Source organism: Rousettus aegyptiacus, unplaced genomic scaffold, assembly GCF_014176215.1.
Source record: "Rousettus aegyptiacus isolate mRouAeg1 unplaced genomic scaffold, mRouAeg1.p scaffold_m13_p_14, whole genome shotgun sequence".
Lineage (NCBI taxonomy): Eukaryota > Metazoa > Chordata > Mammalia > Chiroptera > Pteropodidae > Rousettus > Rousettus aegyptiacus.
In genome coordinates, this window is record NW_023416289.1 from 59,376,942 (window position 1) to 59,391,352 (window position 14,411).

Consider the following 14,411-nt stretch of genomic DNA (forward strand, 5'->3'; position numbering starts at 1 on the left):
CGCCATCCGGAGGCAGCCCAGGTCCCAGCCCCACGGGGGCACGGAGACCAGCATGGCTGCGCGGAGTGCTCGCGACGCCTGTCCCCCTGCGAAAGCCCAGGTGGACAGTCGGCCTGGGACGGCCCGGGCCAGGTGGATGCCCCCGGGACTCCGAATCTGGAGCTGACCGTGGCGTCCCGCCCAGGCTGCAGCTGCTGCTAAAGAGACGGCCGTCTCTCAGCCCCGGGGGCCCCTCACCTCCTTGGTTTCTCCTGTCATCCTGGTCTGGGCCACCACCCTTCCTTCCCCCGGCTCCGCGAGCCACTTCCAATAGAGCCCTGTGCTCACGGTAGTGACAGAGAGGTGGCTTGGGCCGCTTACCACCAACAGCGTTAGCTGACACACCCGGAGTTTCCCCAGCCTCTTCTGGGAGAAGCTGATAACTCCAATTCTCACCCTTAAATTTAGGATTTTCTTCCTCTGCTTAAACAGAAAGGCGGGAACTCCCTCGAATAACCGAAGAGGGGCAGGTGGCCCGTAGCATTCGCCAGGTTGGCCTCTGACCTCATCTTGCTGACAACGGGCATTCATTTGTCCCTCCATGCCCTCTTGGGGAGAGGGAGCGGGCGAGGTAGAAGGAGAGGACGGCATGAATTCCTTCCTTCCTTCCTTCCTTCCTTCCTTCCTTCCTTCCTCCCTCCCTCCCTCCCTCCCTCCTTCCTTCCTTCCTTCCTTTCTTTTCCCTTCCTTCCTTCCTCCCTCTTTCCTTCCTTTCTTCCTTCCTTCCTTCCTCCCTCTTTCCTTCCTTCCTTCCTTCCTCCCTCCCTCCCTCTCCTTTCTTTCCCATTTTTGCTCCTGCTCTGCCTACATTTCAAATCTGACAGGGGCACTCGGTCACTGCGTAAGCTTTCGTTGCTGTTCTTTTTAGGGCACAGCCTTCAGAAGATGCTTGGTACATGACAGAGCATACTTACAGTCACGGTGAGCACAATGATTACTTTACTCTGTGTTAACCATCCAAATAGTGCAATACTTAAACAATATGGAGATGGAAAGAAAGTACTGACATGGAGAGAGATCCGTGTTTTTAAAACCCCGTTAGTCGCTGCTCGAAACAAACAAACAAACAAACAACCCTGAGCATTTGCAACGATGAAGCTGCCACTCAGAGACCTTAACCCACCGACTCCCTTGGTAAACCCGCAGCCCACCTTCCACCTTTCTCCATTTGGCTCAACTCGACACTTTCCTGGCAAACTGAAAAACTGTCAGCTCAGCTGAGAGCTTGCTTTTCTCTAGGAAACAAATGCATTTATTTTCCTTAGTCTTTCCCAGTCTGTTTTTCTCTTAACAACTACCCACGGTCCCATCTTCCCATCCCGTGTAAATTCCCCAAACACTGCGATTCCTACTTACATAAAAATATCTGAAGGAACCACCATTTTTATTTACATGAAAGTTCGAAGCTCTTTTTCAAAATAAGAAATAGCTCTGAGAAAAACACCTGCAGTTAGTTTTTTATTTAGAGAAGCATCGGCAATGAGGTGGCGTTGGAGTTTGGCGGTTTGCCACCTGCTAATGCTGTGGAAATTGCAAACCTTATTTTCAACTCCAGCTGCCAGTAGTTTGCAGGGAGGCAATCTAAGTAACATAGGTTTTCTGACGCATTATTTTCCGACGCGTTATTTTCTGACCTCATGAATATGGAACCTAACGGTGTAAGGCATAAAGGAAACCTGTTAGGTCACTTTCTCAGATGAACGTCACTAAATCTGACTTTAGGACTGAAGAAATAAAACCATCTGGGCCAAAAGTCGATCACTGTTTGAAGTCACATTTTTTGTAAAGTACTAAAAAAATGTGGCACTTGAACTCGTGCTGAGGGAAGGGCTCCAGGTCAGGCTGGGGCTTTGGACAGCTTCTGGTAATTATCCATCCATCCCCTACTGCAAATACCACACTGGCCGAGAAGATAACTCTACAGAACATATCCTGTGGATAGAGGAGAGTGATGAGAAGTTAGGTAGACACGTGGACCTGGAGTAAAGGTGTTTTCCTGAGCAAAGAAGCGAAAGAAAGACGCTCCTGAATGTCTTTGTCAATGTCCATGATCTCTGAGTATCGTCAAGGCTGCAGGATGTGAGAGGTGGTGTGAGCTTTAGGCACTGGGTGGCTGCATCGCGAGGGACCAGCGTTCTCTGATGAAGGGCGGGGACTTGGGGCTTCTTCGCTATCACATACCCAAAGCTCGCCACACAGTAGACACTAAATAAGTGTTTGCCGAGTGAATGAATGGAAGGTTTACCGAGGCTGCAAACCAAGGAGTGATGTTATGGCCAAAATGTTATCTGACTTAATTATCTACAAACAGCTTCATTTTTACTGGTTGCAAACAATTTTTAAAATTTGGTGCCGAGGTCAGGTAAACATGTTTATCTACATTGAGTCTGTTTGCATTTTCTTTGGAACTGATGCCAAGGACTAGGCCAAAAAACTGGTTACGGTTTAGAGATAAACCACAAAGGAAAACATTGGCGGCTACTTGCTTCCTGTCAACAGCGTCCGGGCTGAGCCAAGTGTAAACTCCAGTTCTGAAAGCATTTTAAATGGTGCCATTTCAAATGGATAAGACAATGTAAGCGACCGAAGGACTTAACTCTGAAGGGTATCTATTATGCTTGAGTTAGTGCATAGGAAGCCTGTAAATACCTGGGCTGAGAACCAAAAAGGGAGGGAGAAAAAAAACAAACAAAAACTCTATAGTTTGTGTAGAGAAGTAATTAACTTAGGACAAGATAAAAACAATTTTAAGTCATTCTCTCATACTGAATTTGATGATTAGATCAATTTAAAACCTCCAAGAAATTCAGAACAGACTTAGAGACTTAAAAAAGTAAAAATTCAGAGTGTTGGTAGTGAAAGCATGGCATCGCCTCAAAAATGTCACTGAGGGGTACCGGGGCTCCCTCAGGGTCCGTTCGTCCTGCCCTTTAGTTACGGGCCGCCCGCCCCCCGTTCCACCTGGGCACGTGGCTCTCCTGCCGCGCGGGTCAGCATTCCCCGGCCTCCCTTGTGGCGAGATGCGGGGTGCGCGACTGTGTGGGCGTCGGTGACATAGGAGGGCCCCGGGTGGCACGTCTGGGTCCCTGCCTTCCCTCCTGACAGCCGCAGCGGGCGCGGTGTGTGGACCGTCACGTGCGAGGGAAATACACTTCCACCTCACGCGTCCCTGAACTTCGGGGTCTTTCCGTTATGAATGGCTTAAACTGTACCAATCATTAACATATATGGAAGAAGACAATGGAGAAGTAAACAAGAACTATATGCTTCCGGCTAGACCAGAAAACCTCCAGACATCTGCTCATCAAAAAAAAAAAAATATATATGTGTATATATATATATATATATATATATATATGTATGTGTGTGTATACATATATATATGTATACAGACAAGGAGCAAATATTTGCAATATTTGCAATATAAAAAGACTTGTATTTGGAATATGTAGAGAACCCCACCCAGCAGCTCCATCCAGCAGGCTTCTGAATGGGGCTTATGCCAGGTGTGGACCTGCTGCCTCTCAGCTTCGAGTGCACCCTTCTGCCCACCTGTGAAGTGGACCTGGTCCCTTTCCCTGTCTCGCCCTGTCGGTCGGCCTCGGTCAGGAGAGGGTCGTGGGGAGACGCTGCAGGAGGGAAGGAATTTGCTTTCTGGCTTTGGCTGAAGGCTCCAGCCGCAGCCAGAGGGTTCCACTGGCATCTCTGTGAGTTTTGGGGTGGCGTCTCCAGTAAGACACCCCAAGAGCAGCTCTCTCCCCAGCACCGTGGAGGGCAGATTTCCAGCAAGTTCCCGAGGGCTGGTACCAGGGCAGCTCGCTGAGCTCTCCCACGTGTCCGCGCGTTGCCCTGCGGGGACCCCTTCCTGGCGCGCCCTAAGCCAGCCCCCACTGCGCCCCAGAGCTTTGACTCCTACACTCGTTAGAGCTCTCCCTGCCAGCGAGTCCTGCGTCGCTCCGATCCCGACGGGACCCACTCAGGCTACCGTGCCGGCGAAGTCCCACCCCCTTCACAATGTGCTTCCTCGGATACTAACCGCAAACGCTAAAGTTCTTGGAGCACGTCAAAAAGGCCTCTGAAATTCACATTAGAAGGGAGAGCCTCCTTATTTTCCCTTCTGATGCCATATGTAGTCTTCTCATGAATTCCATGACGACTTGAGATGTCAGGAAGATGCTATTCTGCTCTTCGGCTCCCACTGATTCTAAAATTCAGGGTAACGTCTAAGCTCCCCGTCCTGCCCTCCACATAAGGGAGACGCTCGCAGCTCCCCCAGACGGTTGGGCCCGTGCGCCATCCAGGCCCAGGTGTGCCACCGTCCCCTCCCTGCCTGGTCCTGCGAGCCGGGTCGGCTTTCTGTCACTTGAGTGCAAAAGGCCAAGTCCTGTCCAGCCATCCAGCCACGGGGCCTGTGCCTGGGCCAGTCCTGCCGCCCAGACTGCTCCTTGCACACGACCTCGTCCCACCCACTCTCTCCTCCTGGTCCTCCAAGTCTCAGTCAAGCATCTCTAAGATGTTCACCAAGGCGTCCCACGGGGCTGGTCCTCCACCACGCCCAGGGCTGAACGAGTTTCCCTGGCAGACGCCGCCGTCCCTCCCTGGCCTTATCCTCACAGCACAGGGCAAGTCGGCAATCGGATATTTCTATGCCGATTTAACTAAAGTCAGGCTCCCTCCCGAGACGTCACGATCCGTGCGGGCAGGGGCTCGCGGTGGCATCGTCAGTTGGCACGCGGTATGGATACGAACAGGAAGTGCTCCGTAGATGTTTGGGGAGGCGGAGAGCACAGCGGTCACACAGGTGGACTTTGGAGCCAGACCGCCCGGGTGGAAAGCTTGGTTCTGACGCTTACCTGGCTAAGTGCCCTAGGACAGGTAACTCGATGTCAGTTTCCCATCGACAAAACGGAGATGATAAGTGCATCTCTCATTAAAATGATAAAGTGAGTAAATATTTGTAAATCACTTCATTCCATGCCTGTAATGGACTCAAGCTATTAAATATCATGTTGCCCTTTTAAGGAGAGGAAGTAGGCAAATTTTCAGGACCCCAAATTCCAGAATTGACACCTATTAAATTGGGAGAACTTATTTATGAATAATAATCAGTGCTAACTAAGATATAAATGTATCGCATATATCATCTAAACATAAATGCAAAACTATTACATTCATACGCTACCCTTTTGAAAGCTGGATCATAAATTTTAGGAGTCACTAAAATGCTCAGGCTTCTCTAGAAATACAGGTAAAGCCAAACAAAAAAAAAACCAATTTTTACCTATAGTTAATAAGTAACACTTCAATGCTAATAATAATGGTTTTTCAAATCTAGAATGTTTAAGTACATTTTGAAATGTTAACTACGTAATAACAGTCAGCTAAAGCTGACTCCTGGAAAGGGTTTATGACATGTTAAAAACAAAACTAAAATTTTATATCTGTAGTATGATCATATGGTGGTATATGAGACCTCACTACATGGTATACTATTTTATACATATCTGTGCGCGTACATGGACGTAAAACCCCAAACCGGAAGGAAACATGAAAAAATAACTGATATGCTCAAATAGTAAAATACACACCTAGTTTCCCCTGACTCGAATGTGTTACAAAGATGATTTATTCCACATTAATGTGTTTAAGAGGCTAATTTTTTACAGTGAATGTTTCATATTCGAAATCTAAGAGCTGATTTGAAGTTAGGCAAGTTTATTCCCTATATAAAACTCATCACAGCCTTTTAACACACACACAGCTAACTATTAAAATCTTTCATATTCTAACAGTTTCGGGGAAATTTTTTTTTTAAAAAAATGTGTTTCCTTAGTCCACAGGAAGACATGCTCATGACAGCTGTCTATAAACCGACTCCAGATTCTGCACGAGACAGAGGACGCCGCGGGAGGCGGCAGCAGTCACCAGGACGTGGCTCTGGGTGCCGAGTCTCTGCTCGGGCTCCGACCCAGGCGTTAGCTGACAGAGGGCCCAGAGGGCCGGGGCCCAGCTCAAGGCCGAGGGCGCTGAGTGGCTGAGGAAGTTTACTTAGACTGATACCATGCACAGGGACTTGCAGAAAAACAGGTATGACTGAAATCGGGAGGATGCGAAGCAAAGGTGAGCAGCCGTAATTACCGGGGGAACGCGAATCCTGATGTGTGAGCAAAGGGGGCCAAGCCGACTGGGAGGGAACCGGTGGGAGCCACACGGGGCTGGCAGCCGGCAGCTCTGCCTCTAAAAGTAGGGCTCCCTTCCCCGCTGTCGTGTGTGTGTGCTTGTCTCAGTTTTTGTTTCAGCAACTTCAGAAGTCTAAGCTGCAAACTCCCAGCTGGGTAAGTGCGTAGGCAATGGTGTTAAACGTAAAGACACTTTAACCCGGTTAGCTCGCTGCACCGCGTCATTCCTTGCGAGCTCCCCTCCCGTGGCGGGTGAGTCACGTTTCGCCTCCCTCGCAAATTACCCTGTTATTAGTCTCAGGTGCCAGTGAGTGACGTCGGCAAAAGCGAGGGAGTTGGGAACCTCTCTGCCCCTGAGTCGCCGAGGACCCTGAGCCGAGGCCCTGATTCTGTCTCAAGGGCTGGCTTGTGTGTCTGCAAGGACCCCCTGTGCACAGCCGAATGGGGCTGCAGGAGCTTCCCTGTCACCCAGTCCCAGGTGACAAGGGTCGGAAGACTGTCACGCAAACTGCAAGGAAGTGATAAATAAAATCCAGAAAAAATAATAATAATAATGAGAGCTTGACGCATCACCTTAAGTAGCTCATTTCTTGAGAAAGAACGGGACCTTGAGTGCAGAGGCCTGGATTTGAGGGCTGGCCCATCACTTAACTGCTAAGTGGTCTAGGACAGCGGTCCCCAACCGTTCTGGCACCAGGGACCGGGGCTCCTATGAGAATCTGACGCCTGATGACCCGAGGCGGAGCTGAGGCGGTGACGCTGGCGCCGGGGAGCGGCTGCAGGTGCAGAGGACGCTTTGCTCGCTCGCCCATCACTCACTTCCTGCTGTGCGGCCCCATCCCTAACAGGCCACTGACCAGTCTGCAGCCCGGGAGGTCTGGGGACCCCTGGTCTAGGACAACTCGACCTCTCCGAATCCCTGTTTGCTCCCCTCTTGAAAAGTGCTAATCGTACCTACTGCAAAGACCTGTTGTGGATCAAGAGCGATTAGGTTGTAAAAATACCCGAACGCGGCAAAGTGTCGGATCGATGTTACGTTGTAATATTATCTTATCGTGCTAACTTTGTGGGGTGTGGGCGAAAACCCCATGTCCAGCTGGTTTACATGATATTAGATACTGAGTTTAAAAGACTCCCCAAGGGAGCGTAATGGGACAGCCTCCTCCATCCCAGCCAGCACCCATCTCCCCTTCTCCCGCTGCCTGGCCAGGACAGCTGGCTTCATAACCTTCTTTCAAAGAGAGAAGTCTACATAATGGGCACAAACTGCGAGGCAAAAAACCCAGGGCCAAGCCCTGCAGAGACTCCCCTGGTGAGATGCCCAGACCGCCTCTCCCCCACCCCACACCCTGGGGCAGGGTTTCCAGGATGAGCCGCGTGGGAACCCGAGGCCCCTTGGCTTATCAGGAATTGGAGTCAGGGATCCCAGGAGCTCACCTTCACCCTTTTGCAGGTATGGGACCTAGCTAGAGCACGTGACTTCTAAGCCTTGGACTTCTCATTGGCAAAATGGGTACACCGATTTTTATTTTTGCAAAGGCTAGGTCCGGATCACATAAGGGCATGAGTCTAAATCACTCTGCATAGTGCCTGGCGTACAGTAAGTGCCCGATAAGCTGTCAGCACTGTGGCCACTGTTTACATGTCCCCGTCAACAGCCCTGTGGACCCCCAGGCGACATGGTAGTCAGCCATCACTCGCCAATTTCCTGTGACACCCCGAAGAGCTTTGAGGTCACCCCACCCAATGCCGGCGGCGGCGCAGCTCTTCCGAGGGACGAGTAACTCACTTCCTCGGTGACAGCAAGATTTGTCACGTCACAGAAGTCCTCTTGCACAGTGCCACCAAAGGAGTCATTTTCTGAGCAAGCCCGGTGGCAGGGTGTGGGGCCACGGAGGAATCTGGAACATCTGTCCCAGCCACAGATGCAGGGAAGGAGGGGTTACTTTTAGGGAAGGACTCGGGGTTACTAAGGCACACTGATGAAGCAAGCCTCCCATTTTAATATTTTTAAATACATGCTTACATAATGTTTAAAGGTAGGGCGCCCTGTGGTGGGTTCAGCCTGCTGCTCCCTCTGCCTATGGCCAACCAGGCCTTGCTATTTTTATTTACCAAGAGAAAATAACTCCCAAGAGCTCAGAACTAAAAAGAACTGGTCATTCCTGTCCAGCCTCTGCTCATGCAAGAGGCCCCTAAAAAAAAAAAAAAAAAAGTACATCGCCAGAATTTTAGTAGATTGGAGGAGAGAGAGACAAAAAGACAGAGACAAGACCTACAGGGTGTTTACAAAGTCTGGACACAGAGAAAATGTTTCATTTCTTCATGACACTTTTTTGAATGATGGCTTTCAATTTAGAGATATTTTGGCTGCAAAAGCATTTGGAAAAAAAAAAAATCTTGAGTATATTATATGAAAACGTAACGTTTTCTCGGTTGATTTAAAAGTAAAAATGTCCCTGGGTTCCCAGACTTTTCGAGTGCGCCTTCTTCCCCAAGAAGTGATCGTAAACATCTGTCCAATATATACTTATGTGATTTTCGCTGCAGTCTAATTTCTGCCTATTACAGCCGGTTAGCTGCTCTGAACAAGAGGAAACTCAAGGCTGACACACATTGACTTTCCTCTGTCCCGGCCGCATCTGACACTCTGTCAACTCCCTTTCTTCCCCGGAGGGAAAAGTCCAAACATGAGTCAATATGAATTTCTGGCCACTCCTCCACCGGCTCTGATTTGGGGCTTATAGGTTCCTAAGCCTACTTTAAAAATTTTTCTTCTTTAAATGGAGACTTATTGGATATTTCCTCGAAATTGTTTTTCTGCCGAAAAAACTCAAGTTGGAAGACGTGCTACCGTGAACGAATAACCAGGCTGAGTTTTGTGAGGCAGGACCCCACGTGTGACGGAACTGGGGTTCAGATGCCCACAGGGCAGACTGCAGGCTCCACATGCTGGACAAGGGGCTCGGGGTCCCTCTGTGTCATTCACGTTAGTGAAATTTAAATATGAATGTCTTAAGGTTGCTCTAAAAGGCAGTAATGATCTGAAACAAAATGAATGAAAAGAGAGCACGCTATTCACCTCCAAACACCCCGGGTGTAAGTTTGTCTGAAATACGCCTAAGACACTATTCTATGCCCATGTGGATCCCCTTAAAATATGCCAAGAGATGGCTCGCTCTCTGAGCCTGGACGAAGTCCTTTTGTTCCGGCGAGGGAAAGCCTGAATTACTCCTCTTCCCTGTCGAGTGAGGCTGTTTCTCAGTACGTTTTCCTCCTGCTGGCTTGTGAGGTTGGGAATATTAGTCATCCACCACCTTACGAAATCCAGGTGGCTTCAACCCGGGCCACGCTGGTGGGTGGGTTTCTGGGGCGAGGTCGTAGAAGAGGCGTCCCGTTTACGTATTCCACTGCGGTTCTGAAATCGCTCAGCCTGTCACCGTGCCAGGTGGCGGTCAGTGCCACCATTAAGTACGTGCTGTGTGCCAAGGGCATTGACCTTGTAGAGGCGGCCGCATGCTTACAGGGCCGCTCTGGTCCTCCGCTGGCCCCGTCTCTCTCCCAGGGGGTGAGGAGTCCACAGGCCCAGGGGACCTGCCCACCCACACCCCACGACCCCTTTTTAGACTTGCCAGGGTGCCTAGGATCCTGGAATCCCCTTCCCTAACAGCGCTGAGCCCACTTCTACGGCCTGCATGGACCCTTGCCCAGCACTCTCCTTCTAAAAGTGAAAGCGCAGGGTACCCCTGGGCCTAGCGACGGCCCGAAGGAGCCCGCTGGAAAGGGGGAGAGAGCACGCACACCTGGACACACATGCCGGGGGGTGGGGGGAGGGTCCCCGCAATGCGGGCTAGGCTTCCAGCCCGCAGGACAGGACAGGGCAGGAGGGAGGGCCAGGCCAGGGCCAGGCTGAGGGCCAGATGCCACCATCCGCCCGCATTCTTGGCCTGGACCCCTCCAGTGCTGGGGGGAACCTGTCCTCCGGGCCTCAGAGTAGGTCCGCAACTCTAGGAGTCCCAGGATGTTGACAGTCAAGGACCTGCTCAAGGCCATCAGAGGGGCAGGCAGCACGACCAAGGCAGACTCCTCGGTCACTCCTGTCCCTCTGGCCCACGCCTCCCCAGATAAGGCGCCGTCTCACCTAGCGGTAAGCAGGTGTCCTCTCTGGCTTACCGATGCCGCCCTGTCCCCCCGCCTCTTCACTGTGTACCCTCACCTGACCCGAAGGTAGGCAGAGGAAATACATTTGCAAAACTTTGGGTAAGAAGGTGCAGAAATTACAGGCTAAAAGGGGGGTGGGGTGTCTTGGTTGCGAACCCCTTCTGAATCTTACTGACCCCTCGGGAGTTGATTACGCTGGGAGGGTGGGGGCACAGGACGAAACCCCATCTGGGCAAGGACCACTGGCGCCAGGAGAAGTGTAAACATGTGATTCTGGTGACCAGGGGCCTTGGCATCTGGTTTTGCAGGTGAAAATTGAGAATAACACTGATCTCTTGCAGACCATCACAAAACTTAAAGAGGTGATTAAAATGACAACTAACCACTATCAAATAGATCACAGTTCACAAAGTTTCTTCCACAAGCCTTCGCCCGTTGAATCCTCCCTTAGATAATAATTATTAACACCCCCAATCGACAGGGGAAAAATAGAATTTACAGCGATCAAGCGACTTGCTCCGACACAGAGCCATAGTCAAATACAGGCACGAGGATAAAAATGCTTCTTCTCTTCATGTTACTCGATTCTGTCTTTCATCAAATCGGTATTTGTGAACAGGCTTTGTGACTAATTCTTCAACATACATGCGCTCGTATTTGATTGTCCCTTTGACAGTGCTGACGAAGTGGGATTTTGAAAGTTCTTCACTTACAGGTGAGAAGCAGGAAGCTGGAACCCTGCCCGGCAGAGCCAACTCTTCCTTCTAATTAGAGCAGCAGGTGTTGGGGGGATGGGAAGGAGGAGGATGGGGGCGAGGCCAGAGCCCAGGTGGCAAACGCCACCTCGGGTCGTGAGGCTCGTTGCCACCTGGTGCTGCCAAATGAAATTCACACTCACCATCCTCCCTTTCGAAAATAATAGAAATCTATAGTATTCCATAAAAAATAACACGGTACTTGTCTTGCCCAAACACCCCACCTCCCCAGAACACGAAAAACAATACCATATAATAAACTTCTGAGTCACACAGGTAATTTTTCAAGATCACAATTAAGAAAACACGATACAGGTAAAATGAAATAAAATGTAAATAATAATTACGGTGAGTGTATATGATAGCTTACTACCTATGAACTCAGGTATGCTGTGTGTGTGTGTATGTGTTAAAGCATTGCATTCACTTTCACAACATCCCTGCAGAAGCAGGAAAAAAAAAAAGTAATTAGTAGACTACACAACTGTACTCGTAAACTTTCTTCTGAGTGTAAGCCTATAAGTCAGAGTTACAAACTGGGGCTAGGACTTGGCCAGTTTTGTTTGACCTGCATAGTCCTTTAAAACAACTCAAGTCAACACTGAAAATTCAAGGATTTTCTCTCACACACACACACACACACACACACACACACACACACACACACAATCCAGATTTGCAGGTTCCCTTGAAAAACCAGAAGATCTGGCAACACAGGTGTACCCCGAAGAAATGGCGGGTTCGGTTCCAGACCACTGCAATAAAGTGAATGGTAATTTTTTTGCCGGGGGAAAGTCTTGCTTTTGATTTGTCGAAAACACAGTATCTGTGCAGCATTGTAAGGGAAGAGCAATAAAACGAGGAATTCCTGTAATCACAGGAGCTGCAGCCCTGAGCGGGCCACGAGCCTTCTAGCCTGGCCCACTGCGAACTCAGCTTCCCGACCAGCCTTCCAATGTGTTTAACTCATGGGTCCTTCTGTCTCTAAGATTGTCCAATGTGAATTGTGTCTTCAAAGCAAACTTGAGTAAAGATAATAAGGGTCTAGCTCAGCCCGGTGTAATGATCACGGTTATATCAAAGCAGATGGTTCTTCACAGGGTCGGTGGTGATCCCCTGGCTCTCGAGGGAATTAGCCGGGAGAGATTTCTAAGCCATGCTCTCCCCTTATCCAGACCAATTAAACCAGGATCTCTGAAGGTGCCGACCTGGCTTCGGTATTGTTGCTACTGTTCCTTAACAAACATTTTTCCTGAAGTATGGCATACAAATAGCAAGATGACAAATCATAAACGTCAACACACCTATCATAACCAGCAGCCAGACCAAGAAACAAAATATTACCGGCACCCCGGCCCCTCCCTCTGCACCCCCTCCAGTCACCGCCCTGCCATCCTACTCTGAAGTCTGACACCCAGGACCGAGGTTGCCTGTTCTTGAACTTCATACAAACGAGATCGCACCAAATGCATCCCTCCGCGTCTGGGTGCTTTCCCTCGGCACTTAGGACTGAGCGCATCCAGGCTGACGCACGGGGCTGACTCATTTTCATGGGTGTTTCGTATTCCGAGCAGTGACTATATCACAATCTGGTTTTCCACTCTACCACTGATGGAAATCTAGGTCGTTTCGAGTCTGGGGCTATATCGTTGCTATGAACACGGCTTCTGGTAAACGTGTATGCGTTTCTGCGGGGCATGTACCTAGCAGTGGGAGTGCTAGGCCGTAAGGTATATGAACGTTCGGGGTTAATAGATATTGTTGGACAGTTTCCCAAGTGGTTGTGGTGATTTACACGCCTACATCAGTGCATGAGAGTTCTCTCCTGATGGCTCACATAGTTGGGCACGTTTTATGCTTCTCAGCTGTTGGATCAGCTCTTTGGTGAAGGAACTGTTCGAGTCTCTTGCCCATTTTTCACATGGACTTGTGTGTTTGTCCTGGATATGACTCCTTGTTCATTATGTGCATGGCAAATATTTCTTCTCCCTCTGCAACTTGTCTTTTACTCTCTGAATGGTATGCTTGGACGAAAAGACGTTCCTAGTTTTAACGCACTTCAATTCATAGAACTTTTTTCATTATATTAGTACATTTTGTGTCTTGTTTAAGAAATCACTGCCTGCCCCAAGGTTATTAACATATGCCATTTTGTCATCCAGAATGAAGCTAAATATGTAATTTAAAATTTTCTAGTAGCCACATTTTAAGAAGTAAAAATAAACTGAAGTCGATTTTAATATTTCCTCTTTAACCCTATATATCCAAAATATTAGCATTTTAACATATCGTCAATATAAAAATTATCAGCAAGCTATTTTTAATTTTCTCATTACAGTAAGTTTTTTTAAATTTTCCATGTGTTTTACACGTAGAGTCTATCCCTACTGGCCCGGCCACACTTCAGGGACTCGGCAGCCACATGTACTCAGCAGCCAGCATGCGAGACAGCGCACGTGTAGAGGTTACATCGTTTGACCTGTCACATCCATGTTAACATTTAGATCCACATAAATTTTGAGGTTAGAATCAAGATTCATTTTTTCCATAGGGATATTCAAATGGCCATCCTTTTCTTATAGTATCAATATTGTCATATATCAAATGTCCAAATACATGGACTTTTATCTCTGGGATCTCCAGTTCATTCTGTTGGTGTATTGTGCCTTTGGCTTTAGTATTGCTTTTTAAGCTCCCTATTGATTCTGATTTGGGGCCAGTACTGAGAACCACGACCAGTGGGGTCCCAAAATTAATTAGTAGGTCACGACAGGAAATTATGGAGAGTGAAATGGAATAGGGGCTAAAACATCAATATGCATCACATATTGTTTTGTGGAACTTTTATTTCAGTTAATGTGTGTGTGTGTGTTTTGTGTGTGTGTGTGTGTGTGTGTGTGTGTTCTATGCTGAGATCTATGAAAGCATTTCTTACTGTTAGTGAGAGTCAGAAAACAAAGTTTGGTTTACAATCATGGGATCAGGAAAATAATTACTTAGGAAAACCCAACTGGCATATCATTGTACAGTCATCTGGAAATGCTCTCAAGTTTTACTCTTACACAACTGTTTATACACCGGAATGCACAGAGAGGCTGAGCTGCACTGAAAGCAAGTTGGAAAAAGCCAGTCACAGCTGATGGACCAGAAGGAGCTGATTACCAGCCTGAGACCGTGACCCGCAGTGCAGTATGACAACGAGCCCACAACGTGAACACTGCAAATGAAAATCATTCATCTGCACAATTTGAGGTTTGTTCAACATCAGCATATTTTA

At 48.6% G+C, this 14,411-nt stretch overlaps 1 protein-coding gene across 2 annotated transcripts in view; it reads right to left on the reverse strand.

The window, feature by feature from the left end:
• Window positions 1-14,411, reverse strand: part of CERS3 (ceramide synthase 3) — a 94,488-nt gene that overhangs the window by 63,489 nt on the left and 16,588 nt on the right. Inside the window, exon 1 of one of the 2 annotated variants that reach the window (XM_016154926.2) lies at window positions 8,008-13,404. The exons of the other annotated variant lie outside the window; for it this stretch is intronic. The gene's annotated coding sequence lies outside the window, so the exon portion shown is untranslated. Of the gene's footprint in view, window positions 1-8,007; window positions 13,405-14,411 lie in introns of those variants that run through there. 2 annotated transcript variants of the gene reach the window in all.